The sequence below is a fragment of the Lygodium microphyllum genome, chromosome 7 (genome assembly GCF_053477565.2).
Source record: "Lygodium microphyllum isolate KBCC chromosome 7, Lygodium_microphyllum_v1.1.10, whole genome shotgun sequence".
In the NCBI taxonomy this organism is placed as follows: domain Eukaryota; kingdom Viridiplantae; phylum Streptophyta; class Polypodiopsida; order Schizaeales; family Lygodiaceae; genus Lygodium; species Lygodium microphyllum.
Genome location: NC_141141.1, coordinates 26,225,094 through 26,243,772, shown reverse-complemented (window position 1 = coordinate 26,243,772; position 18,679 = coordinate 26,225,094). Strand labels below are relative to the sequence as shown.

Here is an 18,679-nt window from a genome sequence, read left to right as displayed (position 1 = left end):
GAACCCACCAGTAGTAAGAGAAGACCCAAAGACATAGAAGGGTGATCGAATCCCCACAAGTAGGACCAAGCGAAGGACACAACCAAAAATCCAAATGCAACAAGGATAGACAATATTGTGGAAGTGGATCTACCCGGCCTTATCAACTTGATTGACAACTTGGCAAAACAAGAAGTCCTAGACATGGAAGAGGGCAGCTCAGGCCGTAGAAGCAACAAGGAGCTTCACCTAGGAGAGTTTAACTTTAAATTGAGCATGCATAAACCAAGCAGAGACAGAAACCAAGCATGCAAAGACTGAGCGGAGTAGTAAAAAAGGGCAACACGAAGAGAAGTGATAGAATTCAATCACTATAGAACCAAAATCACACCTCTTATCTACTCTATTTGTTTATTGAAAACTCTCAAACCTTACTTACAACACCATGACTTGAAGCAACAAAAAACACTCCACGCATGCTCAAATTTGATCACTAAACCATATGATAGAGATTAAAAGACCCGAGGTTATCAAATTTTTCAAATCAACCCATACAATACTCATACTCTTAGCACAATAGTCATTGTCTTAACACAACACCAAAAGCTCAATACACTTCACACCCTCTCTTCTCCACACTCATCATCTACAAAACAACATCCCACTCTTCTCCCTTTGTTGGTTTTTGTCTTGATTGTATCATAGGAGGCACCCTTGCTCATCTCCCTTGCAACTTCCTCCACATAACATGGTAGTACACTACAATAAGAATTTTATAAACTACATTTCATTAACATTTCAAAGCACATGGCAAAAACTCACACACAAAAGCATATCATCCTAGAGTGCATATAATGTCCTAAATAATTCAATAGTAGTAACCTTGACAAACCATGACAAAACACAAGTCAATAGTAGTAACCATACTAATCAAAAGGGAAGACATATGCATCATCCACTGGCTCACTCTCTGAAATCTCCTTGTCTGAGCTAGACTGATCTCTAGTATCTGCAGAAGGTCCCTCTACCAAAGGTTGTAGAATGCGACCAGCAATGTTAACGTCACTATCAAAAGAATAACAGGGGCGGCTAGATGCAATGCATGCACGGCATCAAAGAGGTTGTATCGCTACCCATCTCCAAGGCCAATCCTCCAAGAGGACAAAGAGCCTCTAGAAAGCATCACACAAATCTGACACTCTGATGCACACCTCATCTCAAATGTGCATCCTCGCCAACCTCCAATACCCTCGCAATATCTGGCAAATAGTGATGAATGACATGCCGTGAGAACTGCACACCATGATCATGTCGTAATGTGGCACTCTCCTGAAGACGTAAAGAGGCCATGTAGCCTCGACGTCGTAGCATGTAAAAGTAGAAGGCATCCATCTGTCGCACAATAATGACAAAAAATAAAGACATGTCACAAACTAATCAAGAACAACAAAGCACCAAGAAAACTAAGTGTACAATAACCATGTCAAATACCTCTACGGCAATACCCTCAATCGTAACCTTATCCATGAATTCTAAGTCCTCAACTATGAATCTACGCTCAATCTCCAGCTCCCACCGCAAGGCATATTTCTCCACCCACGGGGGAGAGTCCCTTGACAGAAAGAAATACATTTTAAGCATTGATAATTACCTAACAATCTTATTCACAAGTACCTGACAATCCTATTTATATATTTCTGACTCAAAGAATCACTTGAAATGGAGGCAAGACAAACAACCCATCCTGAGTCTGCCAAACAAGTTGTTGCCACTCCAAGTCCATGCCGAATATGATCCTCCGACACCTTCTAACACAATGGAACACCATCTCGTCCATGCATAGAGTCCATGGGAAGATCCAAGAGCACAAAGTCAGCAACCCATGCCATCGTCTTTTTCTTTTTCTTATAATCCACCCCAATTTATTGATTTCAGAAAAAAATGTATGGATCTTTGCATAATCCTCATTTCTAATAGAGGATGAAAAATCCTTACCCATAGAAATATAATCTCCACATCCAAACAAAAAGATAGAGAAATACAAAGAAGCCCCCCCTTGTATGGACAAGAGTGGCACATATTCTTTTTGGGACGGTGGTCTAGGATGTGAGGATGGACCTAAATAATCACGGCAAGTATAATGAATGAACAACAAGCATAACATACAAAACAATCAACTTGCGTATATCCATAAAAATGCAACGTTTCGTTGTGGCACACGAAACCCCCCCGTCGTCACCAACAGGTGGTGAGAGGGCAGGAAAGAGGAGGGAGTTAGCGCAATGAAGAGGACGTGGCGGGGAGAGAGAAGGTGGCAGGGATGACATCCGTCAGCGGAGTTGACGAGGAGGCGACGTGGGAGGAGGAAGGCCACTGGCCTATTCCCCCCCCCCCAACCTCTCGACTTGCCATGACAGATGGTGGGTGGGGAAAGACCACCCCTCCACCTTCATTCCACATCCCCCCCCCCCAAATACCTATATAGACCCCCATCGTCAAGGGGATGGAAGGCTAGGAAGGCTGCGACCTGCTCTGCTACTCGAGTAAGAAGAAGAGAGGTAGGGAGAGAGGAGAGAAGGAGAGAGAGAGAAGAAGAAGAAGAGAAGAATAAGAAGAAGAGGGAGAGGGAGAGGGAGAGGGAGAGGGAGAGGGAGAGAGAGTAGAGAAGAAGAGGAGGAGAAGAAGAAGAAGAAGAAGAAGAAGAAGAGAAGAAGAAGAAGGAGAGAAGGAAGAGAGAGAGAGAGAGAAGAAGAAGAAGAGTAGGGAGAGAGAGAGATAGGAGAAGAAGAAGAGAAGAAGAAGAAGAAGGAGGAGAGAAGGGAGAGAGGGAGAGAGGAAGAAGAAGAGTAGGGAGAGAGAGAAGAGGAGAAGAAGAAGAAGGAGAGAAGGGAGAGAGAGAGAAGAAGAAGAAGAGTAGGGAGAGAGAGAGAGGAGAAGAAGGAGAGAAGAAGAAGGAGAGAAGGGGGAGAGAGAGAGAGAGAAGAAGAAGAAGAGTAGGGAGAAAGAGAAGAGGAGAAGAAGAAGATGGAGAAGGGAGAGAGAGAGAGAGAGAGAATGATAGAGAAGGTGAGAAAGAGGGAGGAAGAGAGAAAGAGAAAGAGGGTGTACACACGCATTCCTTCTCTCCCATTAGCCATGGACCCATATCACGTTCCACGTGATTATCCTACGACTGCCAGCTCATCTTGCTCCCCAATCGACCCTCGCTAATCAAGTACAAGAAGCGAAAGTCCTGTGTGAAGCATGTCTATAAGAAAAGAGATCCGAGATGGCACCCAAGCAGAGATTGTCGCACCCAGATGGCAGTCCCTCAACAAGCAACGAAGCCTCGGGAAAGGGCATCACTGCCAATCCACATGCAATACCGGTCGTAAGTAATGTATTTCCAGATTATTGGATGCTTGCTCGATTATCGCGTGAGACACGTTAGGGCTGTATTATGCCATTCAAGAATAGGACATTGAAAAGGATAAACTGCATGTAAGTATTTGAAAGATTGAATTTTGCCCAAATGCATGTATTAAGAAAAGTTAATTGTATTTGGATGCCATACGATAAACTTATAAACAGCTTGCAAGGCTTCAAGCATGGCCATCTTCCCGCCATCCTTGCAATAGTAGGCACATTTTTTTGTCACTTCAAAGGTATATGTCGCAACTCGCATGTCCGATAGATTGCATGGCAAGCAACTTATTTTAGAAGGGAATCATTTTCAAAGCTCTAGACCTTTGCCAAACTCTTGTTAATAGCTCATGCCATTAGATTGGGAATCTTGATGTTGTGCTTAACTAGTATATACAATGACCATAGGGATTAGAGGCAAAGTTTCCTTGGGATCCACCCAATAAACACTATGTTTATCAATCCAAATTTGGGGATTGGGCTAGATACAAACAACTCCAGGCCCCAAAGGCAAGTAGAGAGCTCAAGGGATTGAGAAGATCAAGTCAAAATGAAGGACCACTACTCCTCCGAAAGAAGGTTGGGTTATCGATCAATATAAGTGACTAATGCAACTTATGTCTTGTATAGTGTTAAAACCCCTAACAAATGCCTTAGTTGAAAGAAGGGTGTGATAAATAATTTTTATATGGAATCACTCTTGATCCAAGGGGGAGAGCGAATATGTGATGGTTATCGCGACTATCCGTGCAATGTTTGGAAAAGGACACTATTGCTTTTATTGATTGATCGAATAACGTTCTAAATGCTTTTGCATTAAACTGATTGTTGGGATGTGATCTGGATGATTATTCCAAGTGCTTGTGTCTGATGGTAAATACATGGCCGGGGTCAGTAATGCCCTTTTGTATTCAATCTATAAGCAACCCTTTATATGGGACCCTTTTGTATGTAAAAAATGTGTAAGAATGACATTTTAAAAATCCATTATATTGAACCCATGTGATACATATATATATTTATGATGACTGACCTCCTGGGGGACACGACATGACTATATTACAAAAGGCCACAATATTGGTACACTATTATTTAGGGAGGACTAAAGCTTGACAAGAAACACCGTATTGAGGAATATGGGAATTTTCCATAAGTTTGGGACACGTGGTCAAATCTTTGGATTTGTCATAACTTGAACACGATAACTTGAAATCGAGTGCTCTATAGCTCAATAGATTCCATTTTTTAAGCACTTTCCAATGATAGGTCGCATGGGAAATAAATGAATGTTTTCTTGAAAGATGGCATTAGTGAAAGGGAGCGATGGATTGACATGCGGAAGCGCTCAAGGACTTTATGAATGTACTCCCTCTGTGACAAGTAGAGGAGTCCCTGATGCCTATCGCATCTAATGCGCATACCAAGTATGTGAGTGGCATGTCCTAGATCTTTCATTTCAAAGCTCTTCTTGAGCTGAGCCTTAAGAGCATCTAGCTCATCATGAGCTTTCCCTGCCTATCAGCATATCATCCACATAAAGTACCAAAATCAATAAAGAACCATCACGAGCTTTCTTTGTGTAAAGACATGGATCCATAGCACTCCGGTTGTAGCCTTGTGATGACTGCATAAAGGCAACAAACTTATGATACCACTCCCTAGGTGCCTCTTTCAAGCCATAAAGACTTTTCTTCAATTTGTACACTAGGTGCTCCCTGCCAGGTTCTGCAAAGCCCTTAGGCTGCTCCATATAAATCTCATCATGCAAGTCCCCATGTAAGAAAGCCGTCTTGACATCTATCTCGTATAAATCCAAGTCAAGTTGAGCAACCAAAGCCAAGACTAAGCGCAAGGTGGTCATCTTAACCACAGGAGAAAAGACCTTATCAAAGTCCACACCATGCTCCTGCTTAAAACCCTTTGCTACCAATCTAGCCTTGTATGCTGGCTTGGGGTGTCCAGGGGTACTTTTTAGCTTGTACACCCACTTGCATGGCAAAGCCTTCTTGCCCATAGGCAAGGAAACTAAATCCCAAGTGTCATTCTTATGCAGGGAGTCTATCTCAGACTGCATAGCCCTCTCCCAGGAGTGACAGTCACCCCTGCGTATAGCCTCATCATAAGTGAAAGGCTCTCCTGCATCTGTAACCAAGACATAATGCATTGAGGGCTGAAATCGATCTGGTGGACGTCTGTCTCTAGTAGACCGTCTCACAGCAGGCTTAGCTACCTGCCCAGCTGTTGTCCAATGCCCTGACCATGAGCATCTACTGCAGCTGTAGACTATCCAACTGGCTATGCGGGAGCTCTCGGCTCCTCCTGAAATATGACCCTGCGAATCTCAACAACTCTCTCAGGCTGCCTATGCATCTTGTCTTCATGGAAGACTACATCATGACTGCGAATGACTTTCCGCGCCTGCAGATCCCAGAGACGGTAACCCATCTCGCCTGCATCCCCATAACCAAGGAAAATGACATTTGACACTCTTGGGATCTAGCTTACTTCTCTTGTCCCTGGGCATATGGCAAAATGCCTCACATCCAAAGACATGGAGATGCGCATAAGAGGGGGGTTTTCCAGTCCATACCTCCTCTGCAACCTGGAAATCCAAACCACTAGAAGGTGATATGTTTATGACATGCACAACTGTACTAACTGCCTCAGCCCAAAAGCTCTATGGTAGGCCTGCATGACTAAGCATACTGCGTATACGCTCCTGGATGGTTCTATTCATCTGCTCAGTCAAACCATTCTGGGGGGGAGGTGTAGGGGGCGGTCAACTGATGCTTAATACCCCTCTCATCACATAACTGCTCAAAAGCACGTGAGACATACTCACACCCATTATCTGTCCTTAGGCATTTTAGCCTACACCCAAACTGGTTCTCAACCAATGCAAGCCATCTCTGAAACACATCCAAGACATTGGATTTCAGCTTAATGGGATAATCCCAAACTTTCCATGAAAAATCATCTATGAACGTGACAAAATACTTTGCACCACCCATAGATTGACAAGGCATAGGCCCACAGACATCTGAATGTACCAATGCCAAGGGCTCATTCATGCGTGGCCTACCAGACTTCTTATGTGTAGACCTAGTCTGCTTGCCATAAAGACAATGCTCACATGAATCAAAACATGCATAATCAAGGGGTAGTAAGTACTGCAAACTAGAAAGCATTTTCATTCCCTTCAAAGACATATGGCCCAAACGGGCATGCCAAAGAGATACATGTGGGATAGAACCCATAGACAAAACATGATCAAGGGAAGAAGCTGATACAATCAAGGGGTAGAGACTGCCAGCCTTGGCACCTCTCGCAATCACAAGTCTGCCATAAGTGATCTTCCATGCAGAGTCTCCAAAAGATACATGATAACGTGCGTCATCAAGCTATCCAGCTGACATGAGACTGCGTGTCAAAGCAGGTACATGACGTACATCCTGCATAACAAAACTGCTGCCAAAAGGAAACTGCAACCTAACGTCACCAATGCCCACAATATCAAGAGAGCTGTCATCACCCAAGCGCACAGAACCCAAAACAGTATGGTATGAATGAAACCACTCTTGGCAAGGTGTCACATGAAAGGACGCACCTAAGTCCAAGAGCCAACACTGTGCATATGTAGAGTGTATCTCTCTCATCTGCGAAGTACTAGAAGAGGCTGCTAGGATATAATCATCATCATCAACATTCTCAGGCTGCATAACATTGATCTCTTCAATTTTAACACTGGACTTTGCAGGTACTATGCTGCGATCAGAAGACTTATCTTGCACTTTGTCTTTCCCCTTATCTTTGCACCTTTCATTGCGTAATTCATGGCATTGTGGCCTAATATGGCCCTTTTTCCCACAATGGTGACAAGTAACATCGGCATTCCTGCCATGGGATTTGTTACGTGACTTCCCACGAGACTTGGACCGAGATTTTTGAGAATCCCATCCACGGCCACTACCACTGCCATGCTTTCCATATCCATCATTCCTGCCTCTAACTATCATAGCATGAGACACATGAGAGGCATCCAAATTCTTACGGTTAACCTCTTCTTGCAGAAGAGCACTCTCAACATCAGATAATTTCAAGGTAGCAGTAGAGGCACATAATGCAGTGTAGAATACATCCCATGACTCATTAAGAGTACCAAGCAAGAAAAGAGGAGTGACATCCTCTGCAAAAGTGATGTCCTGCGAAGTCAAGTTCTTGAGTATAGAATGGAACTGGCTCAAGTGAGCAGACATAGTCACATTCTCCTTCATGCGCAAATCCATAAGCTGCTTCAGCCAATACATTTGACTCGCTGGACTTTTCTTGTCATAGAGATTCTTGATTTTATCCCACAACTGCCATGCACTCTGTTCTTCCTAAAATACATTGTAGTGATCATGTTCTGTGAGAGACAATACAATGGTGGACTTGCATAACTCATCAAGCTCAAGCCATTCCTCATCTGGCATAGTTGCAGGCGGATGCCCGCTTAACCTCAAAGGTTTAATCTGCGATTTCTGCACCAATACCTACCAAATCTAGCTCTTCCAATAAGAGTAAATCGTACCATCAAGCTTAGTGATGTTGAAAATAGCATGATCAATGGACGGCGAACTCGCCATAATGCAGGCTGGAAGACTGTAGATAGCCCAAAATTGCTTGCTATTTACTACAGAAAATGACCAAAAAATCACCAAAATCGAGGGAAAATGGCGAGGAAAGTGGAACCAAAGCTGCTGTCCACCAAGTACTAGTGAAAGTACATCATTTCAGAGTGTTTCAGTATGAAAAATCCATGTCAATCCATACATATATGCTTGCTGTAATAAATTTTAGATTTCAGTAAAAAGAGCTAACAGTGCCAAAATCAGATCCCAAGGCAATCAGATATTGCAAAGACCAAAGCCGGCATCATACGAGCATAGCATAAGCATATGACTCGATAAGCATGAATCCAACACCCAAGTATGTCATACAAACATCTGCCAGTGAGTAGGCACACCCCCCAGTCAACAGGGCAAAGTGTTCCTGCCCTACCAAAACTTGACACAAGTAGGTGTCAATTCAAAAAGATACGCATCCAAATTTGAGACTTAGCTCATAAGCATACAGTGAACCAAGACATATGATGTATCATCCCAAAAGGTAAGAAGTCCCAATGTCAAGTGTTTGTAACTGCTCAATGGTATGTAACGGCTCAATGCATAAAAGTATCACCTGCTCAATGTCTGATAAGTATTCAAGAATGCTCCCACTGGCACAAAAGCCGGATGTACGAGCTCAAGAGCTCAAGCCAAGGCAAGACACAGTGCCAATGACATAAGTCCAAGACAATACATCAATAGTACATCCCGAACATGTAGGCGGTAGAGCATCCGTATGTAGCATCCATAAGCATGTAAGACATCAAATACATCCCAATCCAAACTCTGACAAGCCAAGTAACATCGAAGACTACTCCAGATAATCCAAAATGCATCCAAGGTGGAGCTTCAATGAGCACTCAAGCTCAACGTATGCATAGGGTAATCAACCGTGACATGAGCATCAAGCCGTGCACAATGGGTATGCATATACCCAAGAAGCATCACTGTCAAAGCATATACCAATGTCAATAAGTGCGGGCTGAAATAAGCTCAAGCTTCCAAAAGCATCCGGATTCAATGACAAGCTCAAAGTCGTCCCTCGATGATCAATACATCATAGCATAACCCAAGACATACATCCAGAACCAATAGGCATATGTCAAAGCATGAAAGATAGCTTCAGCCCAAGAGTATTCAGCATGCATTTACTGTTATAAACTGTATATTTCTAGCCCCAAAATCAGGCCAAAATCATAGCATTACATGTAGCTTCAATCCCCCAATCAATCGGGATGCAATAGGCATCAAACCAATTATGTAGTCATGCCCAAACAAGCATAGGCATATAAATACATGTTGTCTCAGACCTCAAATCTATTGCAAAAGATTTTGTCATCAGAATTTGGCAAATCCAACATCATCATCACGTCCAAAGCGTGCCAAAACCCCAACTTAGACTCTTACCTTGCCTAAATATGCCCGAGATATGACAAAAAAGTGATTTTTGGGCCAGATTTTGAAACAGACGCAAAAAAAACATGAGCTGGCTGGGGGGGTCTGCTGTCCCACGTGTCAACAATGGGGCCCAAAGGGGGCACAAATGAGGACCAAAGAAGGCCTACACCAAGCCTTAGCAAGCCTTGATAGGCTGAAAGCAAGATCCAGGAGAAGAAAGCTCCAAGAGGTGTGAGCTATGGCTGCCCACAACTTGTTTACAGCCTGTGAGACCTAAGAACTGAAGTAAACCCTGAAGAAAATGATCAAATACCTCTAATGTAATGTCTTGAAGGTGCCCAACAATGCCGGGAAGGTGCTCGAGAAGCCGAGGAGTGACAAGAGCTCAAAGGAGTCGAATATGGCTACCGGCTCAAGAATCGAAAAACAAAGCTTTGATACTAGTTGAAAGGGAGCGACGGATTGAAAGTTAGCTCGAGAGCTATGGCGGGAGAACAAGAGCAAGAGCAAGAAAGGGAGAGACTAGAAATGGGAACTCCAACAGTCACAATGTGTGACCGGGCCTTCCTTTATTCAAACTGTCACTAAAAGAATAAAGAATAAAGTGACCATGATGGGCGCCTGCCACCTGCAATGTGCAGTGGTGGTGACTATCAGTGTAGTAATGCATGGGCGGCTAGGCAAAGGTCCCTTTACCCCTAACAATTAGGTTGATTGCCTTGATTGTGCGTGTTTTCTAATTGGATTAATTAAGGATATTTTATGTTGGTGGATCATCTCCAAGGTCACGCCATGTTTCAACCTAAGAGGGCACTGCTCTATTCAGGGTCTAAGGTCGAGTGATGAAAAGGCCAACCACGGAAAGTGTGTCTCACTCCTAGGTCGCTTGGGGTCAGTGGAGCTCTAGACACCCCTTGTCGAGTCCGGAACGAAGCTGTAGAGTGTCATAAGCCCAATGTCTAGGGCGTTGGAAGATCCTATTCTAGATATTGGGTAGAAATTGTGGTGCCATGTGATGTGGACCAGGTACTTCTGTTGGACAGAAGGGATACATAAATTCTCCTGTATGGGCAGGAGACAAAGATTAACAGGAAAATAAGTTAAAGAACATCATCGTCAAAAGGATTGGTTGTTTTGTTTGTGTGTTGGTATTGTAAATTATACGAATGAACCATGTTTCCAAAAAGGCTTAATTAAGGAAGCTAGTTATAAATGTCGCACATTAATGTGATAGGACCTAATTAGAAAACTAAAGCTATCAATGGAAGCAGGTGGGCGGAATCCCCAACGGGTCCATCCTACAGCAAGGTGGTCCCAGAGAACTGGGAGGCTTATCATAAGGTTTTACCATCATTTTACCTTTAGGTATGGTTAGGTTAGAACTCAATTCATGTCATTTTAGGGGACCGAAATGGGACTATGCACTACGGGCAGAGAGGTTGAGCAATGCATCCTTCTCATTTCCCATTCTCTTTGAACCAAGTGCGGCATGGATCTGCTTTGACTTGAGCATCTCTACATAAAGTAGAATGTCTGAGACCCGACGCTAAAATGTTATCAGGAGACCTTGACCACCAGGGACCCAGATTTCAAGTCGTTCCTAGTGGGACCGTGAACGTTCCGTTGCAAGGCGGACTGGGGAAACCCTAAGCGACAAACCCCGTAACATTCTATGGGAGTGCCGGGCAACGATGCTTAGATTCGTTTCTCGATGGACCTTTAAAACATGCTTGGACGACTAATAGACGGTGGCCATGTTACAAAAAAGAAGCATACCACTATGAAAGCTGCCATGCATACCAACATCAAGTGGTGGCGAATTTTCATCAACAAAAATTTCACGATCTAAAACAAAAAACATAAAGAAACATAAATCTTTATTTTACAAGGAAGGTATATAAAGTATCCAACATAGAGAGTTAGCCTTTTCTAAGTTGCATGAGACGTGAATATGTAAAGTGAAATAAGTAAAAGTCACATGTACTCTGTGTCTCACTAATTTGAGCTTGCTTGCCCTTTTGAGCTTGCTTGCCTCTTTGAACATGCTCACCCCTTTGTGCTTCCTTGCCCCTTATTTGATCACCTTCAAAACCACTTCTTTGTTAGAAAAGTAAAGCTTAAGGAAAGAGAGGAGACAGTTGTGGAAGCCACTTTACCTTGACTCACACAGCCACCACTTGCACCCTTTTTCTTTAATTTTTTCCATTCCTCAAAATTAGCTTTCTCACTTGGCAATACATGGGGCAAGGGCATGTCTCAATCTCAAATGGTGAGAGAGCAATCATATTCTCCCCATACATAGTGGACTCTTTGTTAATGATATCCACCCATGTTTTACAAGCCTTGGGCAAATCAACAAGCGGCTTGAGGTCTCTCAAGTGCAAAAAATACCTGGAATATTCAAAGATAATTTATCCAAGCCAACACAAACTACACACTACAATGTCAAACAAAAGGCATTAAAATAGAAAACCAATCGATAGAGCAATCGACAAGCAGTTGCATCAAGATGGGACTGAATAGGTTGATCCTTTTTTTTTGGGACTTTTCTTTAGCACCAGTTTTCTTAATGTTTCCAAAAATATGTTTTTTGCCCTCGTATCGTATGGATGCGAAGTAAACATGAAGAGTTGGCTCATCAGGAAAATTAATTGGATGCTCTGTGGTAGATGTTATTCTTATCTTTTGCTCCAAAGAATGAAGTGCATTCTTTTCTATCATGTCTAGCAATAGTTCCCTAGACAACCACCTACAATGATAGAAATAATGAAAGGCACAAAAACATGCAAAGCAAAGACAATCTTTTTCTATGAAGCATAGAGATAAAGCAAGAAAAGTAAAAAACTCTTACGCTCTAAACTCTGTGTTTGTTGATGGCATACCATGGGTATTGCAAATAGATCTTGAACTCTCAAGAAATCTCAACCAAGTTATCTTTTTCTCTGCACTGACAGAAGAGATTTCTATCAAATTCAACTTTTCAATACCCACAATGGTGTTCGCTCCATCAAATTGAAGAGAAAACAAAGTTTCTCTCCATTCCTTACCAAGGGATGGATTGATAATATTCAAAACCTAATAAATATACCAAAACCATTTCATATTAGTAGGAGACAAAAAAAACAATAATAATTCTAAACAAATCAAACATTGCAATACTTTTTGCATATGATCAACGTACTTTCCTCACAAATCAGTGGAGATATCCTTTTCTTTTAAAGCCCTCTCCTCCACACTTAGACCTTTTATCACTTCAGCTACTTTGGTCCTTACTTCCTTTTGAAACTCAACCTGCAAAATTTTGGGAAAATCATTGCATATCATACTTTCTAATCCTCTCATAACAAGAAAGAGCCCAAATATATATCTACCTGGTAAACAAGCTGGACCAAATCCTCTCTAGCCAACGAAAACCATGGGGGTGAAGTCTTTGATTCAAGCTTCTTTTTGGCTTCCAAGGTTTTAGCCACATTAGCAAGTTGCTCTCGCAAATAGGATTTAATGTCACACTCACAAATATTTGCAGCATTGACCAATGTATCCTTCATATTTGTGACTATGACTGCATGCTCATTCAAGCTTCCAAAAAAAACAAAAATTTAATACAAATGCATTTAATGAGAAGGATCACATGTGCATTGTGTTTTGAGAGGAACTTACTCATTCATGAGAAGAAAGCTAGCAAGTAAGGAGACTTCACTGAGTCTAGCTGGATCAACAACAGTGCTAAAGACTCTCAAATGCCATTCTTTATCATCTTTATACTTCTCTGTAATGAGCTCCATCCAAGCCACTATGCGATGGTTCCCCTCCCACACATAGAACATTTTATTGGAAAGAAAAGACAACCCCTTCTTGGTTCTCAACTCATTCTCAAACTCTTTATCTAGAGCCTGCCAGTGGGCATCCCATGAAGCCCTCGTCTCACTTGTCACCGAAATTGCAACACCCAAAGGGGAGACAACAGAGACAATGAAAATACCTTTCTCTAGACAGTAAGTTTCACCCTCTATGGCTATTTTGAGTAGCGAAGTGTCACTTCTCAAACCTTGAACCCTAGGGTATGGAAACATCCTATAAAAGGGAATGGGTGGGCACCTTGAAACATCTAAAACCTTGCATTTAGCCAATACATCTCCGCCTTTCATAATTTCCACCACCTCATTTTCCCCTTGCTCTTCTTTCTCACTACACATGGACTGCATAGTGCTACTAGCCAGTTGAGACAATACTTGTTCTTTTTGTCTTCTTTTAGAAACCTAGAAACATTTGAAACATAGAACTTAGAAACTGGCAATCTTAATACAAGAAACATAAAATATTCCCTAGAAAAAGCATACAAACAAGAACCTGGATAAGAGAGAAATCATCGCCGCCACTCTCATCTATTGTAGGACTAGATGCGCACACTCCTTACCCGAACTCCCTATGTTTTTTGCTTGTTGTCTCTTTCGTGGAGGCATGATTATTCCCTAACATTTCGCTTAATATTATATTGGTGTCAAAAATTTAAGATCATGGTCCTCTACACTCATGCTAACTCAGTCTAACTCACACACCCGCACTCTCTTACACACACCTTGAGCCTCACACCACTCGTCTCTTACTGCGCACACACACTCACTCACTCACTCTCTCTCTCTCTCTCTCTCTCTCTCTCTCTCTCTCTCTCTCTCTCTCTCTCTCTCTCTCTCTCTCTCTCTCTCTCTCTCTCTCTCTCTCTCTCTCTCTATGGAGCAGCTATATGGGGGCCAGGCCTTGCCGATTATGTATGGACATTGATGGAGAGACCTCAGGTGATCATGATATCTAGATTGATTCGCAGCAAGGCCTCAGTCCCACATGACATTGTGCGAGCAGAGCTTGCCACACCGCCCATGCTAGTCGAGGCATTATTTCACACAGTCTGCTTCCTACACAGATTTCAAGATATGGACAGAGATCGCATTGCATATAGAGCATATATGGCATCTCAGGAGATGGCTCGAGCGGGGGATACCACATCATGGTATGCACAAACTAGAGCTTGGTTTGATAGACATGGGCTGGACATTGATAGACTCCCACCTCTTCTATATGATACTCAGGCTCCCACTTACACCCTCTCTCTCTCTGAGAGGAACAGAGTCATCAGACAGGAGATATGGCATATTTATATACAAAGGACATGGGTCAGCCCTGCACAGCCACTGCCATCGAAGATGGCACATTATTATACACAGTTCTTGAGCATATCAGAGTAGGGATTCATAGAGATTCCGAGATATATGCAGATCTATATGCCACATCGATTGAGAGTTCTTATTGGACAGCTCAGGGTATCATCACATCAGCTTATGATTGAGAGTGGCAGAGCCAGTGGCATCCCGCGGGAGGAGAGGATATGCCCCCTTTGCAGATCAGAGGTGGAGAGTGAGGAGCATTTTGTTCTCAGATGCCCGGCATACTCAGAGTTGAGATCTAGATACACATTGAGCAGCTCACTTCAGGGATGTATGACTGATATGGATCAGAGATCATTTGGCCGTTTTCTGGGAGAGGCATGGCACATCAAAGAGCAGAGCACACAGCGGGTCCCAGTCAGAGAGGCGCCCACCCAGATGACTATTACGCAGTTCTTTCAGACAGACAGAGTGAGAGCTACTGTACTAGCCTCCAGCCAGACCTCCGGGCTCACACTACAGCAGGCTGAGGACCAGCGTACCCGATGCCGCACGAGGATCCGTGGGTTTCGGACCCCACAGCCATACCGACAGGAGATCCGGAGGATTCTTGATCTACATCGACAGTAGACTGAGATCTGATGACACTCGACACATTGGATCTCAGATCTCCAGTTTGCTCTTTCTCCACCGCCGATGTACCACATCCTGCATCCAGCAGGGATCACCTGCTATTAGCGACTTCGACGACTGCTACTACATCCTAGGATAGTATATCTCCCTGCATCTGTTACATATACACATCGCACCACTTTATCATAGCCGACAGTTGTTCCCCTATCACAACCGACATTTGTTCCCCTTTTGTAGCCATTATCTGGAGTACCAGAGCTACACACGCACATACACTTATCACACTCACAGCACCATATTTTCAGTTTCCAGTTTTTAGCTTTTCATTCAGCACTTTTATTTTGGATAGCTGGACCTCATCAGTTGTATCACAGTTTGTCTCATAGGCCAGTTTTGGTCTTTAGAAGACGTTAATATAACTTTCTCTTTCTCTCTCTCTCTCTCTCTCTCTCTCTCTCTCTCTCTCTCTCTCTCTCTCTCTCTCTCTCTCTCTCTCTCTCTCTCTCATATTCCATACATCAGCCCAGATACGCAGACAGAGTATTTTCATGGCAGCAGGAGGGAGTATTGAGGTCACTGGATCATATGTATATTTGGGAGTCACCTTTACAGTAGCTTCAGGGACTTTCTCGATGACACAGGCAGCTCGTGACCGCCTCACTAGAGGATACTCAGCATTGGCTCTTATGGAGCGACAGTGTCATTAGGCACATTTCCAGGAGCCCTGCACCAAGGGGTGGCTCTTTGATACTCTAGTCACTCCAGCACTGATGTATGGAGCAGCTATATGGGGGCCAGGCCTTGCCGATTATGTATGGACATTGATGGAGAGACCTCAGGTGATCATGATATCTAGATTGATTCGCAGCAAGGCCTCAATCCCACATGACATTGTGCGAGCAGAGCTTGCCACACCGCCCATGCTAGTCGAGGCATTATTTCAGACAGTCTGCTTCCTACACAGATTTCAGGATATGGACAGAGATCGCATTGCATATAGAGCATATATGGCATCTCAGGAGATGGCTCGAGCGGGGGATACCACATCATGGTATGCACAGACTAGAGCTTGGTTTGACAGACATGGGCTGGACATTGATAGACTCCCACCTCTTCTATATGATACTCAGGCTCCCACTTACACCCTCTCTCTCTCTGAGAGGAACAGAGTCATCAGACAGGAGATATGGCATACTTATATACAAAGGACATGGGTCAGCCCTGCACAGCCACTGCCATCGAAGATGGCACATTATTATACACAGTTCTTGAGGATATCAGAGCAGGGATTCATAGAGATTCTGAGATATATGCAGATCTATATGCCATATCGATTGAGAGCTCTTATTGGACAGCTCAGGGTATCATCACATCAGCTTATGATTGAGAGTGGCAGAGCCAGTGGCATCCCGCGGGACGAGAGGATATGCCCCCTTTGCAGATCAGAGGTGGAGAGTGAGGAGCATTTTGTTCTCAGATGCCCGGCATACTCAGAGTTGAGATCTAGATACACATTGAGCAGCTCACTTCAGGGATGTATGACTGATATGGATCAGAGATCATTTGGCCGTTTTCTGGGAGAGGCATGGCACATCAGAGAGCAGAGCACACAGCGGGTCCCAGTCAGAGAGGGGCCCACCCAGACGACTATTACACAATTCTTTCAAACAGACAGAGTGAGAGCTATTGTACCAGCCTCCAGCCAGACCTCCAGGCTCACACTACAGCAGGCTGAGGACCAGCGTACCCGACGCCGCATGAGGATCCGTGGGTTTCGGACCCGACAGCCACACCGACAGGAGATCCGGAGGATTCTTGATCTACATCGACAGCAGACTGAGATCCGACGACACTCGATACATTGGATCTCAGATCTCCAGTTTGCTCTTTCTCCACCGCCGATGTACCACATCCTGCATCCAGGAGGGATCACCTGCTATTAGCGACTTCGACGACTGCTACTACATCCCAGGATAGTATATCTCCCTGCATCTGTTACATATACACATTGCACCACTTTATCACAGCCGACAGTTGTTCCCCTATCACAGCCGACATTTGTTCCCCTTTTGTACCCATTATCTGGAGTACCAGAGCTACATACGCACATACACATACACGACACTTATCACACTCACAGCACCGTATTTTCAGTTTTCAGTTTTTAGCTTTTCATTCAGCACTTTTATTTTGGATAGCTGGACCTCATCAGTTGTATCACAGTTTGTCTCATAGGCCAGTTTTGGTCTTTAGAAGACGTTAATATAACTCTCTCTCTCTCTCTCTCTCTCTCTCTCTCTCTCTCTCTCTCTCTCTCTCTCTCTCTCTCTCTCTCTCTCTCTCTCTCTCTCTCTCTCTCTCTCTCTCTCTCATCACCATACACACACACTAGCACCAAGGGCAAGAAAGCCCATATCCCAGCGTATGGGCTTTCTTGCCCTTGGTAGGAAGAAGCTAAGGCCACAGACAATGAGACCTTAGCCCCTTTCCCTGAGTGGGAAGGAGCTAAGGGGAGTGCATAACAAGGAGAAGAAGGGGCCATGGCAGAGTGCAGAAGGGGTTCATGGAAGAGGAAGGCCGGGTGTACCGGGGTCTTGACAAGGGCACGGGGAGCACAAGGCACTTGCAGCAAAAACCGAGGTGCAAAGACAAAGGAAGAAGAAAGAAGAAGAGAGAGAGCTGTGTGAAGTGTGAAGTTCTTGAACTCTTTGATGCTAATGGGATCGAGATCACTACTGAGGTTCGGTTTGCTTCTTTCCCTGACGCCTACTACATATGCAAAGCATAGAGTCATTTTGTCAAAGCTTGCCCTCAAAAAGATAAAGATTATGGCACTCTTGACCAGGCAGGAGTCTCTTCAACTCAGCAAGAAGGGCAACAGCCTAAGATTGACATGCAAGAAGTCACAAGCGGGGCACCCAAGCAATCGAGCATTATGGTTGAGAAGGGAAAGAAGAAGGAAGAAAACAACATTGAGCACCCCCAACCCACTAGCAAGCACGGGCCTACAAAGTCCCCCCTCATAAGGGTGAAGGAAAGGCAACACAAGGGAGTACAACACACAAATCTAAAGCCAATGCTAATAAGGAAAATCCCCAACCAATCTCACATCAAAGAAAGGTAGCGGCCACCCGTCACTCAAGCAGCTTGCACGTACCCCTCTTGTTAATCGCAACAAGCAAGAATGGTGCAATACGGGCTCAAAAGGAATGTTCTGATGTTCTGATGTCCGCCAAGGGCTTCTTGCCACCAAGGGCAAGAAAGCCCATACGCTAGTGTATGGGCTTTCTTGCCCTTGGTGGCAAGAAGCTCCTATGTTTTCGTTCCTTCCTTATGCACATTATGTTAACGAAGACAGGTTAATGAAGAACATAAACCAGTAGTTGCATGTTTGCTTCCCCAACTCTAGGTTCGTTGCTTTGACAAAGACCTGCCTGTTCAACCTATGTTCAAAGGAAA

The 18,679-nt window shown here is 43.9% G+C and overlaps 2 pseudogenes; both read right to left on the bottom strand.

Moving 5' to 3' along the window:
- Nucleotides 1-1,191: 1,191 nt before the first annotated feature.
- LOC148033287 (uncharacterized) lies at nt 1,192-11,725 on the bottom strand (annotated as a pseudogene).
- Nucleotides 11,726-11,929: 204 nt separating this feature from the next.
- Nucleotides 11,930-12,593, bottom strand: LOC148033286 (uncharacterized; annotated as a pseudogene).
- Between the last annotated feature and the right edge of the window lie 6,086 nt (nt 12,594-18,679).